Source organism: Epargyreus clarus, unplaced genomic scaffold (genome assembly GCF_041222505.1).
Source record: "Epargyreus clarus isolate Ecla_fem2 unplaced genomic scaffold, WU_Ecla_fem_2.2 ptg000034l, whole genome shotgun sequence".
In the NCBI taxonomy this organism is placed as follows: domain Eukaryota; kingdom Metazoa; phylum Arthropoda; class Insecta; order Lepidoptera; family Hesperiidae; genus Epargyreus; species Epargyreus clarus.
Window position 1 is genome coordinate 5850313 of NW_027332239.1, and position 13968 is coordinate 5864280.

A 13968-nucleotide genomic window follows, 5' to 3' on the forward strand; every position below is an offset into this window, starting at 1 on the left:
AGTCAATTAAGTTCCCTCATTTGAAATGTAAATCATTTATGAATAACCAATTTATTTTACAAACAAACAACTTAATATAAAAGTGGTTTAATATCAGTTTATAAGCACGCTGAAATGAATGCGCTAAATAAGGTAACTTTAACTGTTCGCGCAGTAAAAATTATGATATTTCTGTATAATGATATTGATGTCAATTACGTTTTAAATTAACTGCTACTTCAGAAGTCGAGAGAAGCAATTATGTTAACCGTAAAGCAGTGGTTTCCAACCTGTGGTTCGCGAACCCCTACAGAATTACAAAGTTTTTGTAATGGGGTAAAGCGTCCGCAAGTTTTAGTAAGAAAAACATAGAAAGCATGAAAAAATGTTTAACGAAAAAATGTTAATTAAAGGACATTTGGAAGTGTTCTTTTTTATTGAACCGATATTTACGAAAATAAATGAACGTTTTAAACACTGGAGAGTAGGGGCTCCTGGGATATTATCACATGTTATTTACACCGTTATTACCAAACGTTATTAAAAATATCGTTAGGGGGTCGTATCATGACAAAAGTGTTGAAAAGCACTGCCTTAAAGATTGGCAGTCTTATTTAACTGCGTTTACAGCTGCTCAATTGTGCAGTGGATGAATTAAAATGTCAATCTTAGTCTCTCAGTTGGACATTTTGGTTTAAACCGAACTTACTTATAGCTGACAGTCAGTGGCGGACTAAGGTCATGGGATGCCCGGGGCGAGGAGGAGGAAAGCTGAATGGAGACCCCCAGTCTAAGAAGTTGATTTGATTCTTCAAAATGACAAATGTCTCATAGACTTAATATTCGCCGATTTAGGTATTTCAGCGATGGTGATGAGACTGGCAACCTTTTCTTTCGGTGATTTATATACATTTCACAGACTGTTTTGTTCTGACGACCTTTTATATTTAATAACACATTACGTACACAGATATTTCTTTTATATGAACATGTAAATTACTGTTTTTAGTTCCGAAGGGTTAGCAATTGTGTGAGTGTATAAAGTTATATGGACGGACAAGCTTGAAGACTTTTTAGTCTTTACTTTGATACGCCATTAAGGAACAGACAATATTCAATTTTAAATTAAAAAAAAAACTATTTAATTAAGAATTGTTGGCAAGTCTATCTATCTTTAATAGCTTTATTGTTAATTATAATAAAATTTTATGACAGTCATTACGAAATCCATAAATGTATAAAAGCAGCAGCAAGCAGTTAGAGCCACAGATATTAAAATGGAAAATAGTAATTATAATTGCAACATTTAGATATTTGCCGAGTATAGACGAACAGGTGCAAATACGAGTATGTAAATAGTTTACTCGGGTATACTCGGTACTTGCCATCACTACTGTTCGTCCCGTCCCGTCCCGTCCCGTCCCGTCCGTTATCGGCGCTCTTTCGGTATTTTAAAGCGATTAAAAGGAATATGCGTCTGTATTCGTGCCCGGCGTTGAAGTACTCGTCATTGTTCGCTTGGTTGTCGGGTTATTCGGTTCATTGTTCGAGTATCTAAATTTTCAATAAAAAATATAGTAAAAATGACCAAATCAAAGACCTACTCGTACATGATAAGTTGCATAAATTTCATTTTATTTACATCTAAATCTTTTTAAGTAACTGCTTGAAGAAATATAATCATTAAATTTATTAATTGACGTTTATCTAAAAATAATTGTGTTCTTGCCTCCAGAGAGATTTGAACTCTCGACCCCTGGTTTACAAGACCAGTGCTCTAACCCCTGAGCTATGGAGGCTGATGTCTCATCATCATACTACTAAGTATATTTGATAGAGTTTAACGTGGCCTGGCCTATCTGTGATCTGCAGCTGTAACAATAAGTTTTATTTATTCCTTCATTAGTTTTGATAAAATTGCTGTGGAATATTTATGACCCGTTAGCGCAATCCACCAGATTACAGTGTAAGGAATTCTAGGTTTATTCTTCGTACAAACTAAATGAGTAGTATGGAGTCATGACTTTATGTTTGTGTATTACTGTATCTCTAGTAATATCTATGATATAGTTCTTCGCTTCCATTATCACTGACACACATATTTTTGCTATATACCTAATAGTGTGAAGCTGATGTCTTGTGTTTAAAGGCAAACATGAAATGTTCCAACTTCAGTTGGAATTTTGTTTTGTTCATTTTTTATTTTGTATAGTTAAAACAGCCGTGCAGCACGTATTTTTTTCCACATTTTACGGGAATGACCCTATTAACATAGGCTATTTTTCCCTACAAAAATCTTGAGTTAATTTCTTAATAACTAAGAAACAGGCACTTGTAATCTCGTATATCATATAATCAAGAGAATGGGTGCTTTACCGGCATGAAGCAATAATTTATGTTTGTGGTCTGGTCGGGACCATAATCGGCGACATGACGGAAGAGGGTCAATTGCCAAACCCGATCGAGATGAATATCAAACAATCTCTTTATCTCCGTGATTCAAAATACCGTTATTTCAAAATAGGCCATTCGTTTTGTTCTTATGAACTTACTGTTATTGATTGTTGCGTTTTTTGTATTTCTTATAAATATCATTTGATTCATTAATTTTCAAGCAGTGGCTCTCTAAAGTAATTTGAAATAAACTCTAAGAATAGTTTTTTTTTATAATATAGGAGTAGCAGACGAGCAGGCACTCCATCCGATGGTAAATGGCTACTGCCGCCCATGGACATTTGTAATCAACCCTAGATAGGATTAGATTTTCCTAGCGGAGATCGGCCAAAGATGCGCCGCTATCCCTGAGGACTAAGCTGGAACGCCTCGAAAGAGTATGTCTCCCTTACCACACCCTTCAAAACGGAACACAGCAGCGCCTAACACTGCTGTTATTAAGCAGAAATTGGTGTGGTGGTGGTGCTGCCGGAGTCGAACCACAAAGGGTTCTACCACCTTCAAAATTTAGTTTTATTATGTTCAAAATTGGCACTTGAAAATAAAGTTCAACCTGTAATCCAACCTAAATATTATAGGAGTCGGCTTCAGAAATATTACTACTCTGAAGACAAAGAATGCCTTGTCTTTACGTAATCACATCACCTTCAAAACAAATACAGGTATTGAAATAGGCGTAACTGGTGTCAGGCTAGACTAAAACAAAGCAAGGTAAACAGTGTTTAAGGGGAAATAGACTATTCCGTTTCCACTGTTCCTCACCTTCAGAATTATACTTTCCTTATAATATTTGTACATGCTTTTCCGAGGCGTTTCAGCTTAGTCCCCAGCGGTAGTGACGTATGTGTGGACGACCTCAGATGGAATACTAATCCTATCTGGGGTTAACTACAGACGTCCATGGGAGGCAGTAGTCACTTATCATCAAGTGGACTGCATGCTCGTCTGCTACTCCTATATTATATAAAAAGGTAGGTACTGGACATTTTTTCAAAAAAGAAGAAACTATTGCCTCCAGAGAGATTTGAACTCTCGACCCCTGGTTTACAAGACCAGTGCTCTAACCCCTGAGCTATGGAGGCTTGGTTGAAATCGTTGAACATTAATTCTGATGTAAAATTTGAACTCAAATGAATAATAAACTAATAATATACTTTGCACCTGTAATAATATAATTGGTCTACTCGTATTATCTGTACGCACAATAGTTTTGAACTGCTGAATCAATTTTAACGTAGTATTTACTTAAGAATAAAGCAAGATTTGTTCGCGCTTTTGCCTTTGTTTTAAGTCATGTAGTTCATTTTGTTAGTATTTTTTTTATAATATGGAAGTAGCTAACGATCATGTTATCCATCTTATGGCCAGTGGTCACTGCTGCCCATGGACATTTGTAATCAACTCCGTATATAGAAAATCATCCAAATCCTATATAGGGGTTCTATATAGAACTGTGTTGCCTACTAACGTCGATCATAGTTTATGACAAATATGTATGTCAGCCAGAATCCACACCGATCTATAAAAGCACAAAACTGATTGCACAAAACTGCGTAAAATTTTGCATTTTAGAAAACCTATTACAGCTTTAACTAGGTATCTACATAATAGACAGAGTATTTTGACTGCTTTTTATTTTTGACGCAGTAGTGGTATTCTTGATTTTCTCTATAGGTACTAAAACTCATAAAAATGAGTTACATTACCATAATTTGATAAGCTTATCTCAATTTAGATTATATTACAGTATTTCGAAAGTGCCGTTCTCCTTTCATGAAACTGGTGCAAAATTACGTAACAGCTTCAAAATTGCTAGCCGGAATCGATCTGGTTTGGGAATGAGCCATCATTACCGTCAGTCAGGCCAGGGATGTCCTGGAGCGCAGTAACCATAACCGAAACCCTCGGGTATCCGAAATAATATCCGAAACTCAGAATCCGATGTAAAAAAATCAAATATTTACCGATAAGGGTCAAGTCTAAGACGGAGTCTAAATGACACGCTTTCATTAATATGTTTTCGCTCAACCAAGCTACTTTTTTGTTCAGTTACTTTACAAAAGTTTTCTTCTCTTTTACAATTCCTTAAATATCCAATATCGATAAACGGTTACGGTTAATTTCGGAATTACCCAAAACAAACAATTACATATCTATAACCATATCCGAAGCAGTAGCTATCTGTAACCGAAATTATCCGAAACTAATAATTACATATCGGTAACCGTATCCGAATCCGTAGGTATCTATATCCAGATCCGAAATTCCATGTCATATCGTCCCTATCGCAGACCGATAATTTACTGTAAGTATTGGTAATGCTCTCGTTACTCTTGATTTTTCACGCTCATTTTAAGGCCACATGTCCGACTTTAATTGGCGTGGACTACTGCTGGGTGTCATACTAGGGTCGCCACGATTGATGTGTGGATTGTGGGATAATTCAGAAAAACCAATATGTTGTTGAATACTCTCTTGCGCTAACTGTGGTTTTTATCGACGTCATAATACTTTTTTCCTTTATATAAGCGATTCTAGAGTGATAGCGCAAATGATCTCGCAAATTTTGTTGCTTATAGCTCAGAATCTTATCTTATAGAATTAAATACGCTTCGACTTTTCAGATATATCGGTCTTCATTAATAAATCGGTCTCAATTATCACTTGATAGTAGTTGTAGGTTTTATGGGTGATTTAAATTATCTAGATTGGGTCAGCCACCCGTACCTTCCACCTACATTAGAAATGTGATGGAATATACATATTTCGATGTACGAGACACTAAGTGTATTTTAACCAAGTTAGAGCCCGCGCCAAACTCTAGTCCGCTCTGAATATAAAAACAAGTCGCGTCGCAACAGCAAATTGTAAATATCATAGCTGCGTTAGTGTGTCCTTACTGTTGCTATGGAGTATTTGCTTGTGGTTGTGTTTGAGCGCATTGGTTCTCCGACTACTCCTGCGCGCAACAACTTCAGAGCGGACTAGAAGTTTGGCGCGGTCTCTACCTTAGAAGTGGCGGAAAATGGAACTACAGCTATCATGTTATATTTCTGCAATGTTACATAAAATGACATTTCTGCCAGTAAGGCAGGACATCCGTGCATTTCCAATGCAATGGCGACCGCAGCCCGCAGTCACGCGACTCACGAGTAACCCGTATACGGTTAACTGTATCGTTATCGATTTGGGTACTTATGGATCGCTGCTCAAGTAATAAGCAATGATTTAAATTAAAATGGACCCGCTCAGATGTAGCTGGAACCATACGTTGATATTAATAATGGTGTTTAGAAAGTTACATTAAATACTTTTATGTTATTGTTACAATGATATCCTAGGTTGAAACTCGGTTTCTCGATCGAGGCGATCGAGGTTTGAATTCCTGGCGCGCACCTCTGATTTCTTAAGGCTATGTGCGATATAGAAATTAATGATCACTTGCTTAAACGGTGAAGGAAAACATCGTGAGGAAACCTGCATACCTGAGAAATTATAAAAAGAATGTTTTATACATACGTGAAGTCGAGACATACTCTTAGTCAGACTGACTTACTGAGAGGAGACTCGCGTTCAGCAGTGGAATAGTGGAATAGTAATAGGTAGACGACGATGTTCATGGCCCTACATATGCTTACATTCCTATGAGAACAGTATAGTACGACCAGTATATAACTACAAAGCTACAGAGTCAAGTCATGAAAGTAAACTATTGCAATCGTCTGTATATAGGTTAGGAGTCTAAGTAGAAGTCATGCACAGATGCTTTACTATTCTTCAGCATCTTAACAGTTTGGGAACTTCCAGTAAATGCTCTACCATACCTTTACTAGACCACATCTGCGACGAATACTACATTTACAAAAACAGAACTGTTAGTTTCTTCAGAGTTAAAATATAAAGGACTAAATACTTTCAATCCCGTATAATTAAAGTATCTACTAGTATCACAGGATCTGTCGAGAGGATGTGGGTATGTAATAAGGAAGCAATTAATTAATTGAGTGTGTCGAGAATATTGTGTCGAAATAAGTGTGTCTAAGTCGAAAATATTTCAAAAAGTAGGTATATTTTTTATTTACGACAAACAGTGCCAATTAGCTGAACCTGTCTGTTAATGATACATATAGGTAATATTATTTAAGATATGTTGTTTTATGTTGATGGAGGTTTTGTATGTTAATCGTAAACATAGTGTCATACTCATAGTTTTTCATTTTTAAGTAGGTAGCTTAAATATGAAGAACTGTAACTAAATGTAAGTAGGTATTGATGGTGGTAAACCTCTGTGATACGCCTCCGAAGGCTCCATCGTCATGCATATTTCTGCCTGACAATAGCTGTGTTAAGCGCTGTGTTCCTGTTTGAAGGGCGTGGTTAGGGAGACTTACCCCAGGCGTTTTAATTTAGACCTTAGGCATAGGAAACCATGTTTAGCCGATCTCAGGTAGGACTCTAATCTTATCAAGAGCAGATTACAGATCAACATAGGCGACAGTAGCCACTTATCATCCCATCATACCAGTCCATATATAAAAAGCAACATAGGTATATAATATTTTGTTTAAATTTAGCCAACGTCTACAAAATAAGAAGCAAAACCTCAGCAAAAGCTAGTGATAAACAAAATGAAGTCCACCTTCTGCGTGAATTACTTGACGTGTAAGATAATTTGCGGAACCGGTCAGCGACGGACGTTTGTGGTTAGGGATGCACAGGTTTGCAAATATCGATATACCTTAATATCCATATTTATAGGGCAGGAATACCGAACCAATGTGTTGAAAATATCTATGATTGATAATATAGGTATCGTAAATTTCACGCGACATTACCCATATATCGATAATTCATAGAGTAGGTATTCATGTACCTTCTTTTTCGCCGAATTAGTCCTACCAATATCAAATATTTAAAATAATCGATATTGATATTTCATATTTGATATCACATCGACACTTTGTGTTCGATATTATTGAAATTTCGATATGTCATATCCCATATCATATTATCGATATCGTATTTGATATTATCAAAATTTCGATATGTCGCATCCCTATTCGCGGCATATGCCAATGTTCGGCGGTCTGTCTGTCTGTCCAGCAGAGCGCGGCGCGCACCGCGACGTGTGCGCCGCGCCGTGAGTCCCGGGTTCGGTTACCGACTGACGCCGTATCGCCTTACGCACAAACAACTGCTAGGAACTAAAGCTGTACAGGCGGTTGATTGGACGTAATCATTTGTTCCGTAATGCGTTTGGCGTGCAACTTGGTCATCTGGTTTTGAAACTAAGATTAAATGTTACGTATCGAAATTGTTTGTGATTATTTAATGTTATTATAGAATTGCTTAATTTTTAAAATAATTTTCGAAGTAAATAGCATTTTTGTGTATTTAATTGATGCTACGAAACATAATGCAGCCCACCCGATATTAAGAGGTTACCTTTTTAAAATAGGTATAGCGAACGAGTATGCCGTCCACCTTATGGTAACTGTCTATTGCCTCCCATGGACATTTGTAATAAACCCCGATAAGATTAGATTTCTTCCGGAAGTCAGCCAAAGATGCGCCACTACTCCTGAGGACTCCGGCGACACCACCGTCACCGTCATCTGCCTAATAACAGCAGTATTAAGCACTGCTTTGATCTGGTTACATTGGTGTGGTAATGGAGAAATACTTTTCCTAATTTTATTTTTGATTCCAGATGGGATCCACCTCATGGGGTGGACTGCATGCTCGTCTACTAGTCCTATATTATATTTTAAAAAACTCTCATAAGCAAGACACCCTAGCATGTCCCACGTGTGATTGTGCAACACTCGATTATCACACTCAAATTGGAATAGATTACACGCGTCACCGCACCGCCCACGCTTCCGGTCCACTGTTCACACGTTCCCCCGAACCCCCGACTGTTATGGGACTGATTTTATGGTAATTCTAAATCAAATCTGAATGATTGTATTCATTATGAAATTAGGGCGAAAGCGGAATCGATTATGATTTTATTCATGATGCATGGTATATGTGAGTTTCGATTGCATGTATTGTTAAGTTATTTAGAGCAAATTTGTTTATGTAATTAACCATATAATACTTCCATTTCAACACAAATGTTTTCGTTAATTTTAAAAATCGTTAGAAACGTAATATCATTGTACATTTGTATAAATGTTTTGATTGAACTCCTATAATATGCATGCTCGCTCTCATTAATTTGAAATCCAATTCATGAGAAATATATCATTGTGTCCGTTTAGCTATTGCTTTGATTATATATATCATATGCATATAAGAATGCATTAGTTATTAACACACCAGATGTCATTAAAAGCTCATGAGAACTTCGCGCAATGCTTTTTTTCATACCTAAAGAGAAGTATTAATTACTAAATACACATTCGCATTCGATACCTGCTAAGAGAATTGACTCATTGAATATCCGTTCTGTTTCGATTCTTATAATTATAAGGACGCAAGCTATTATTAATTTAATACCTCTTAAGAAACATATAATTGCATCTACGTACTGCTGTAAATGATCTCATCTATAGGTATATACAAAAATGAATGTTTTTCTGTATGTTCTTTTTATGAAGTCCTACGAAGGTTTCTGAGTTGGTACGACCAATTTTCGACAAATGGCGCCACTGTCGTTCCAATGAAGGTTCCAAGGTTCCAGGTTTCCAAATTTTCAGTTATTTTTTAAAACGTTGGCGAACTAGTTAGGATATATTAGTTACTAACACCCGTTCTCATACATTTTTTTTTATAATAATATAGGAGTAGCAGACGAGCATACAGTCCACCTGATCGTAAGTGGCTACTGCCGCCCATGGACATCTGTAATCAACCCCAGATAGCATTAGATATTCCTACCTGAAGTCGGCCACAGATGCGCCGCTACCCCTGAGGACTAACCTGGAACGCCTCGGAAGTCTGTCTCCCTTACCACACCCTTCAAACCGGAACACAGCAGCGCCTAACACTGCTGTTACTATGTAGAAATAGGTGTGGCGGTGGTGCCCCCGGAGTCGAACCACAAAGGGTTCTACCACCTTAATAGTTCATTTTATACTTCAGGAGAAACATATAATTGTACCTTCGTACAACTAACTGCTTTAATTTGCTCATAAGGATTAGTTACTTACACACGTTTTTGCAGTGTCATTTACGTAATGAATAATGCGGCGATTGATCGACTTTTTCAATAAACAATCTAATTAGACGGATTGTTCCAGTAGATCATCTAGTTACTAATCTAGGTTCAGGTTTTTTCTTGTCCGGCAACTTCGATCATAAGGTATCTTACGGGAATGGGGTATCCAGGTTTGGTAATTAAAAGGAGACAAATTACCCACTTCTGAAAGCTTTTACTAAAAATAAAAGAAATACGTTAAATTTTAAAAAGCTACAAATAAAATATAGCTACTAATAAGAAGGATCATACTACAAATCCAAGTAAAGTAATAGGTACTACGGCGTAAAATACTCAAATCATTAGTAATGCATATAATGAAAATATGTTTATTTTGATTTTAAATTTTAATTAACTAAAAATAAAAGTTGTGTTGTGTTTATTATTTTGAATTTAAATCTAAATTACTTTAAAAGGAAAGTTATGTCGTCTTTATCGCTCGCACAATTTAGACGTATCAATGACACGTGTTAAAATCCGTGAAACCATTTGGGCTGAATAAAACTTACATAGGTTCGAAAATCATTACCCATCCCTAGTCACAAGTAGCTTTTCAAACAAACATCATGACATTTGGTACAAACCCATTAATAAACTATAATCCTTATGTTTATTTTAAATTTTAATTGTCTATATCACTCCCACAATTTAGACTAATGCAACGAGACATGTTAAAATCCATCAAGCTATTTGGGATGAGAAGACCTACATAGGTACGAAAAACATTACCCTTCACAGTAACAACAAGTAGCTTTTTCAAACAGACAAACATATCTGGTACAAACTTATTTATCAACTCTAATCCTTACGATCGTCTCAACATGGTGACTCTACACACCCGCTTTGCAACACCAATCGTGAGGTGCATGCAGTCGCATTGACAGCACTTACACGGTTTTAACTCAGAACTGGTTTGCGATTGTCGTTCCGCGGAGGCGTGAGAGTGTCCACTGTAGGGATATTCTCATGGTCGCCCTGACGTCACCACGCACCTGCATCTCTTACAAAAGGACAATGTCGTTAAGTGGTTATCCAATTGCGGTTTCAAGTTCAGACAAGTTGCTTCCATCTCGAGCCGATACTCAATTTAATTGAAAAAAGAATGTCGCTGTTACCTTGAAAGTCTTGTAACCTCCAACAACAGTTATTTTGTTATCGGCCTTTAGAGTATCGGGAAATAAGTAAAAATAAAACGATATTGACACTATTTAAGAATTTGTTTTAAAGTAACGTCTGCTCTTAGCTTTTCTTCGAAGTATCTACTTATGCCCGTTATTCATAATATATCTATCCAATATGTTGCCTACCAAGGATCGAGACTTGACAATATTTGCTTACTAGACATTGTCAAATTTGAGTTTTTGGTAGGGAAAACATAACTAACATTATTCCTACAAAGTTCTATTGCGTAAAATTTCCGAGAAAATCATTTCAAATCTTTTGAAATTTTATTCGGATGGATCAAAAAAATGAAAAAAAGTCTTCTAACAAGTACCTACAAGTAACGATAAGCCTACAAAATAATTTCAAAATCACAGGCAGATTGTCGTAACAAGAACTTTTACTAACATCTGAGATAGTAAATTAATGAAAGATGGATGCACCAGAATACTTCGCCGTAGGCTTTTGTGCAACAAGATCGATCATTAGCCAAAACTAATGACCGTCGGAACATCACTAAGACGATCATTATGCAAATAAAATTTCAATCGATCAAACAAAAGGTTAATTACATACTCCAGTGCCGAAAATCGTAACTTATAGCTTAAGTTGGCCACACAAGGAGAAAATGGCAGGAAATTAAAGAACCGAATATATAATTTGATGTAACCAGGGATGTCATGGAGATCCGTAACCGTGACGAAAACTATCGGATCCGAAATAAAAGTGTATTCGAAATCTGACATAAAATTTTCGAATAATTTCGGATAAGGGAGAATCTAAATGATATACTATTATGAAAAGTTTTCGTCAAGTCGACGCTGTTCAGTTACTTTACATATAAAATTATATTACCTATTTATATTTTCTTACTTACGATTCCTTAAGAATCTTGTATCCGTGATCAAAATTATGCGGAATTATCGGATTATCCCAAAATATTCCATATTCGTAATTATCCGAAAACGATATATTTTTTAAAAGATATCCAAATTTAAGTAACGTAAAAACTCATACTAAGGGTACTGTATATTTTTAGAAGTAGAACCGAGTATTTTTTTAACTAATTGCATCGATTAAAACACGTTTTGCACTGCAAAGCAAACAAAATATTATGAAACACGGGTCCTTGTAGGAGGTGTAAATATGGACCCGGTAAAGAATTTGTCAAGCACAAGGTATTCTCAAAAAATCCTTTCTTTTTTTTTAACAAAATTGGTATTAGACATTTATGGGCCATTTTGAAATTTATAAGATATGATTTGTATCCAGATCCGAAATATCATATCAATACCATCCCTACTAAGAACCTCTTGATGGTCCCTCGAACTGTACACAGAGCCGTCGAATATGTCCGTGCGAAACCAGTCGCACTTTACGGTATAACTTAACGGTTTCTGCAAATTGAAAAAGTTACTTGTATTACTATATCTGTATGGAAAATAAATGAAAAGGTAATAAACATTAAGGTCTGCATTTCTTGCTCTACTTGTGTACCTGTCGGTTGTATCCCATTTAAAATTAATAGTATTACATTTATAAAGTTGTACGCTATAGCAAATATTTATTTGCTTATAATATATTCTGATAATGTAGTAATGGTGATTGTTATTATTTACTGCTTGGCCATGCAGAGGGTTCCAGACTTTTCTATAATTTAAAAGTAGCATAAGAGCATGCATTCTACCTGAAGGTAAAGTGGCCACTGCCGCAGCTGCACTGCTGCAGTAGACATCTGTAATCAATCCCTGTAGAGTCGTACCTAAAGTCGGCCACAGTTACGTTACTTCTACCTACTTTACTTACTACCTTAAAACTACTACCTTTAAAACCTGAACACGGTAGCGATCAACAATGTCATTATTAGGTGTCGCTTTGGAGCCGAACCTATGTTATTGAGTGATTTTACTAATAATGTACCTAACACTTTATAAGAAATACGAATAATAACAAGATTTTAATACGCTTTTTTGCTTAGAAACCATAGACTTGTGTAAGCAGACGCGAAGGAGGTCGTTAAAATGTATAGACAGTATACAACATAATTACAACAAACCTGTCATATCAAAGCCTACTGGGTCGCCTTCAGGTCCAGAGATGCGTGGGAACCGCGAGCAGGTGTCTCCGATCGCTCCGAATCCAAATGTGATGGAAATTACGCTTGTTGTAGTTGTCACACACTTTAACACATACATATGCACATCTTAACTAATTTGTTAAATGCGAATGTGAATTTTTTGCTAATATTTCACGCCTTAACTATATAAACGATTGTATTAACATTTTGTACACATTTTGTCAAGGGTTCAGCCAGGGGGCCTACCACCACCTTTTTAAAACCATCATAGTTCAGAAAAGTTTTATTTCCTCCTTAAAATAATAAAATATTCCGTCATAGACAGTTGAACAAACTTAAACTTTTACTCATTTTTCGCTTATCCATTGTATAAAACCAACTGAAATTGTCATATTTTGCTTAAAAAGTTAAATTTCCTGCAAAAAAAGTAAAAACATGAATAAAATAATATTGTTTTAAGAGATGGTAGAAACCCCCCAGGACCTTTAATCCCGAAAAAAGTAACGAAAAATTGAAATTGGTATGAATATGTGGAATCCTTAACCACGTCGCCTATTTGACGTCAACCGATTACTGTCCCACTGTTGTGCACGTATCCAAGACACTTATGCCACTTAAGTTACTTGCCACTTATTTAACTTATAATATACAGTAAATGGATTGGTGATTTACTCATTAATTATAAATGTACATTGTTTTCGTTAAGACAGGTAGATCTCACTTATTTCTAATCTTAATCTTAATCTCTGTGTACTACATTGTATTATGATTGTAACACTTAATTATAATTATTTAGATATTATTGTGCTTCATTCAATTCAATTTATTCTCTTTTTTTTTGTTTTGTTTGTTTTTACTTAACCTGCACGTAATCTACACCTTTAATTAAAGTGGCATTAAGCTAGCCCCTTATGTGTTTTGTTATATCTATTGTGTATAAATGTACATTATGTTGGTGTTCAATATATTTTTGGAGTTTACTCCTTAAGAAACGATTTGAGTTATAAGGCCCGGTACGGAAATTTTATGAGGAGTAAAATCAAGTGTAACACGAAAAGTTGAGGCGTAACGTAGAAAGAGACAAACATATATC

General features: G+C 35.9%; 2 non-coding genes across 2 annotated transcripts; both read right to left on the reverse strand.

Annotated features, from left to right (window-relative positions):
* Positions 1-1705: 1705 nt before the first annotated feature.
* Positions 1706-1778, reverse strand: TRNAT-UGU (transfer RNA threonine (anticodon UGU)). The gene has a single exon. It is a non-coding gene; the product is annotated as a tRNA-Thr (tRNA).
* A 1664-nt stretch (positions 1779-3442) lies between these two features.
* Positions 3443-3515, reverse strand: TRNAT-UGU (transfer RNA threonine (anticodon UGU)). Its single transcript has one exon. It is a non-coding gene; the product is annotated as a tRNA-Thr (tRNA).
* Between the last annotated feature and the right edge of the window lie 10453 nt (positions 3516-13968).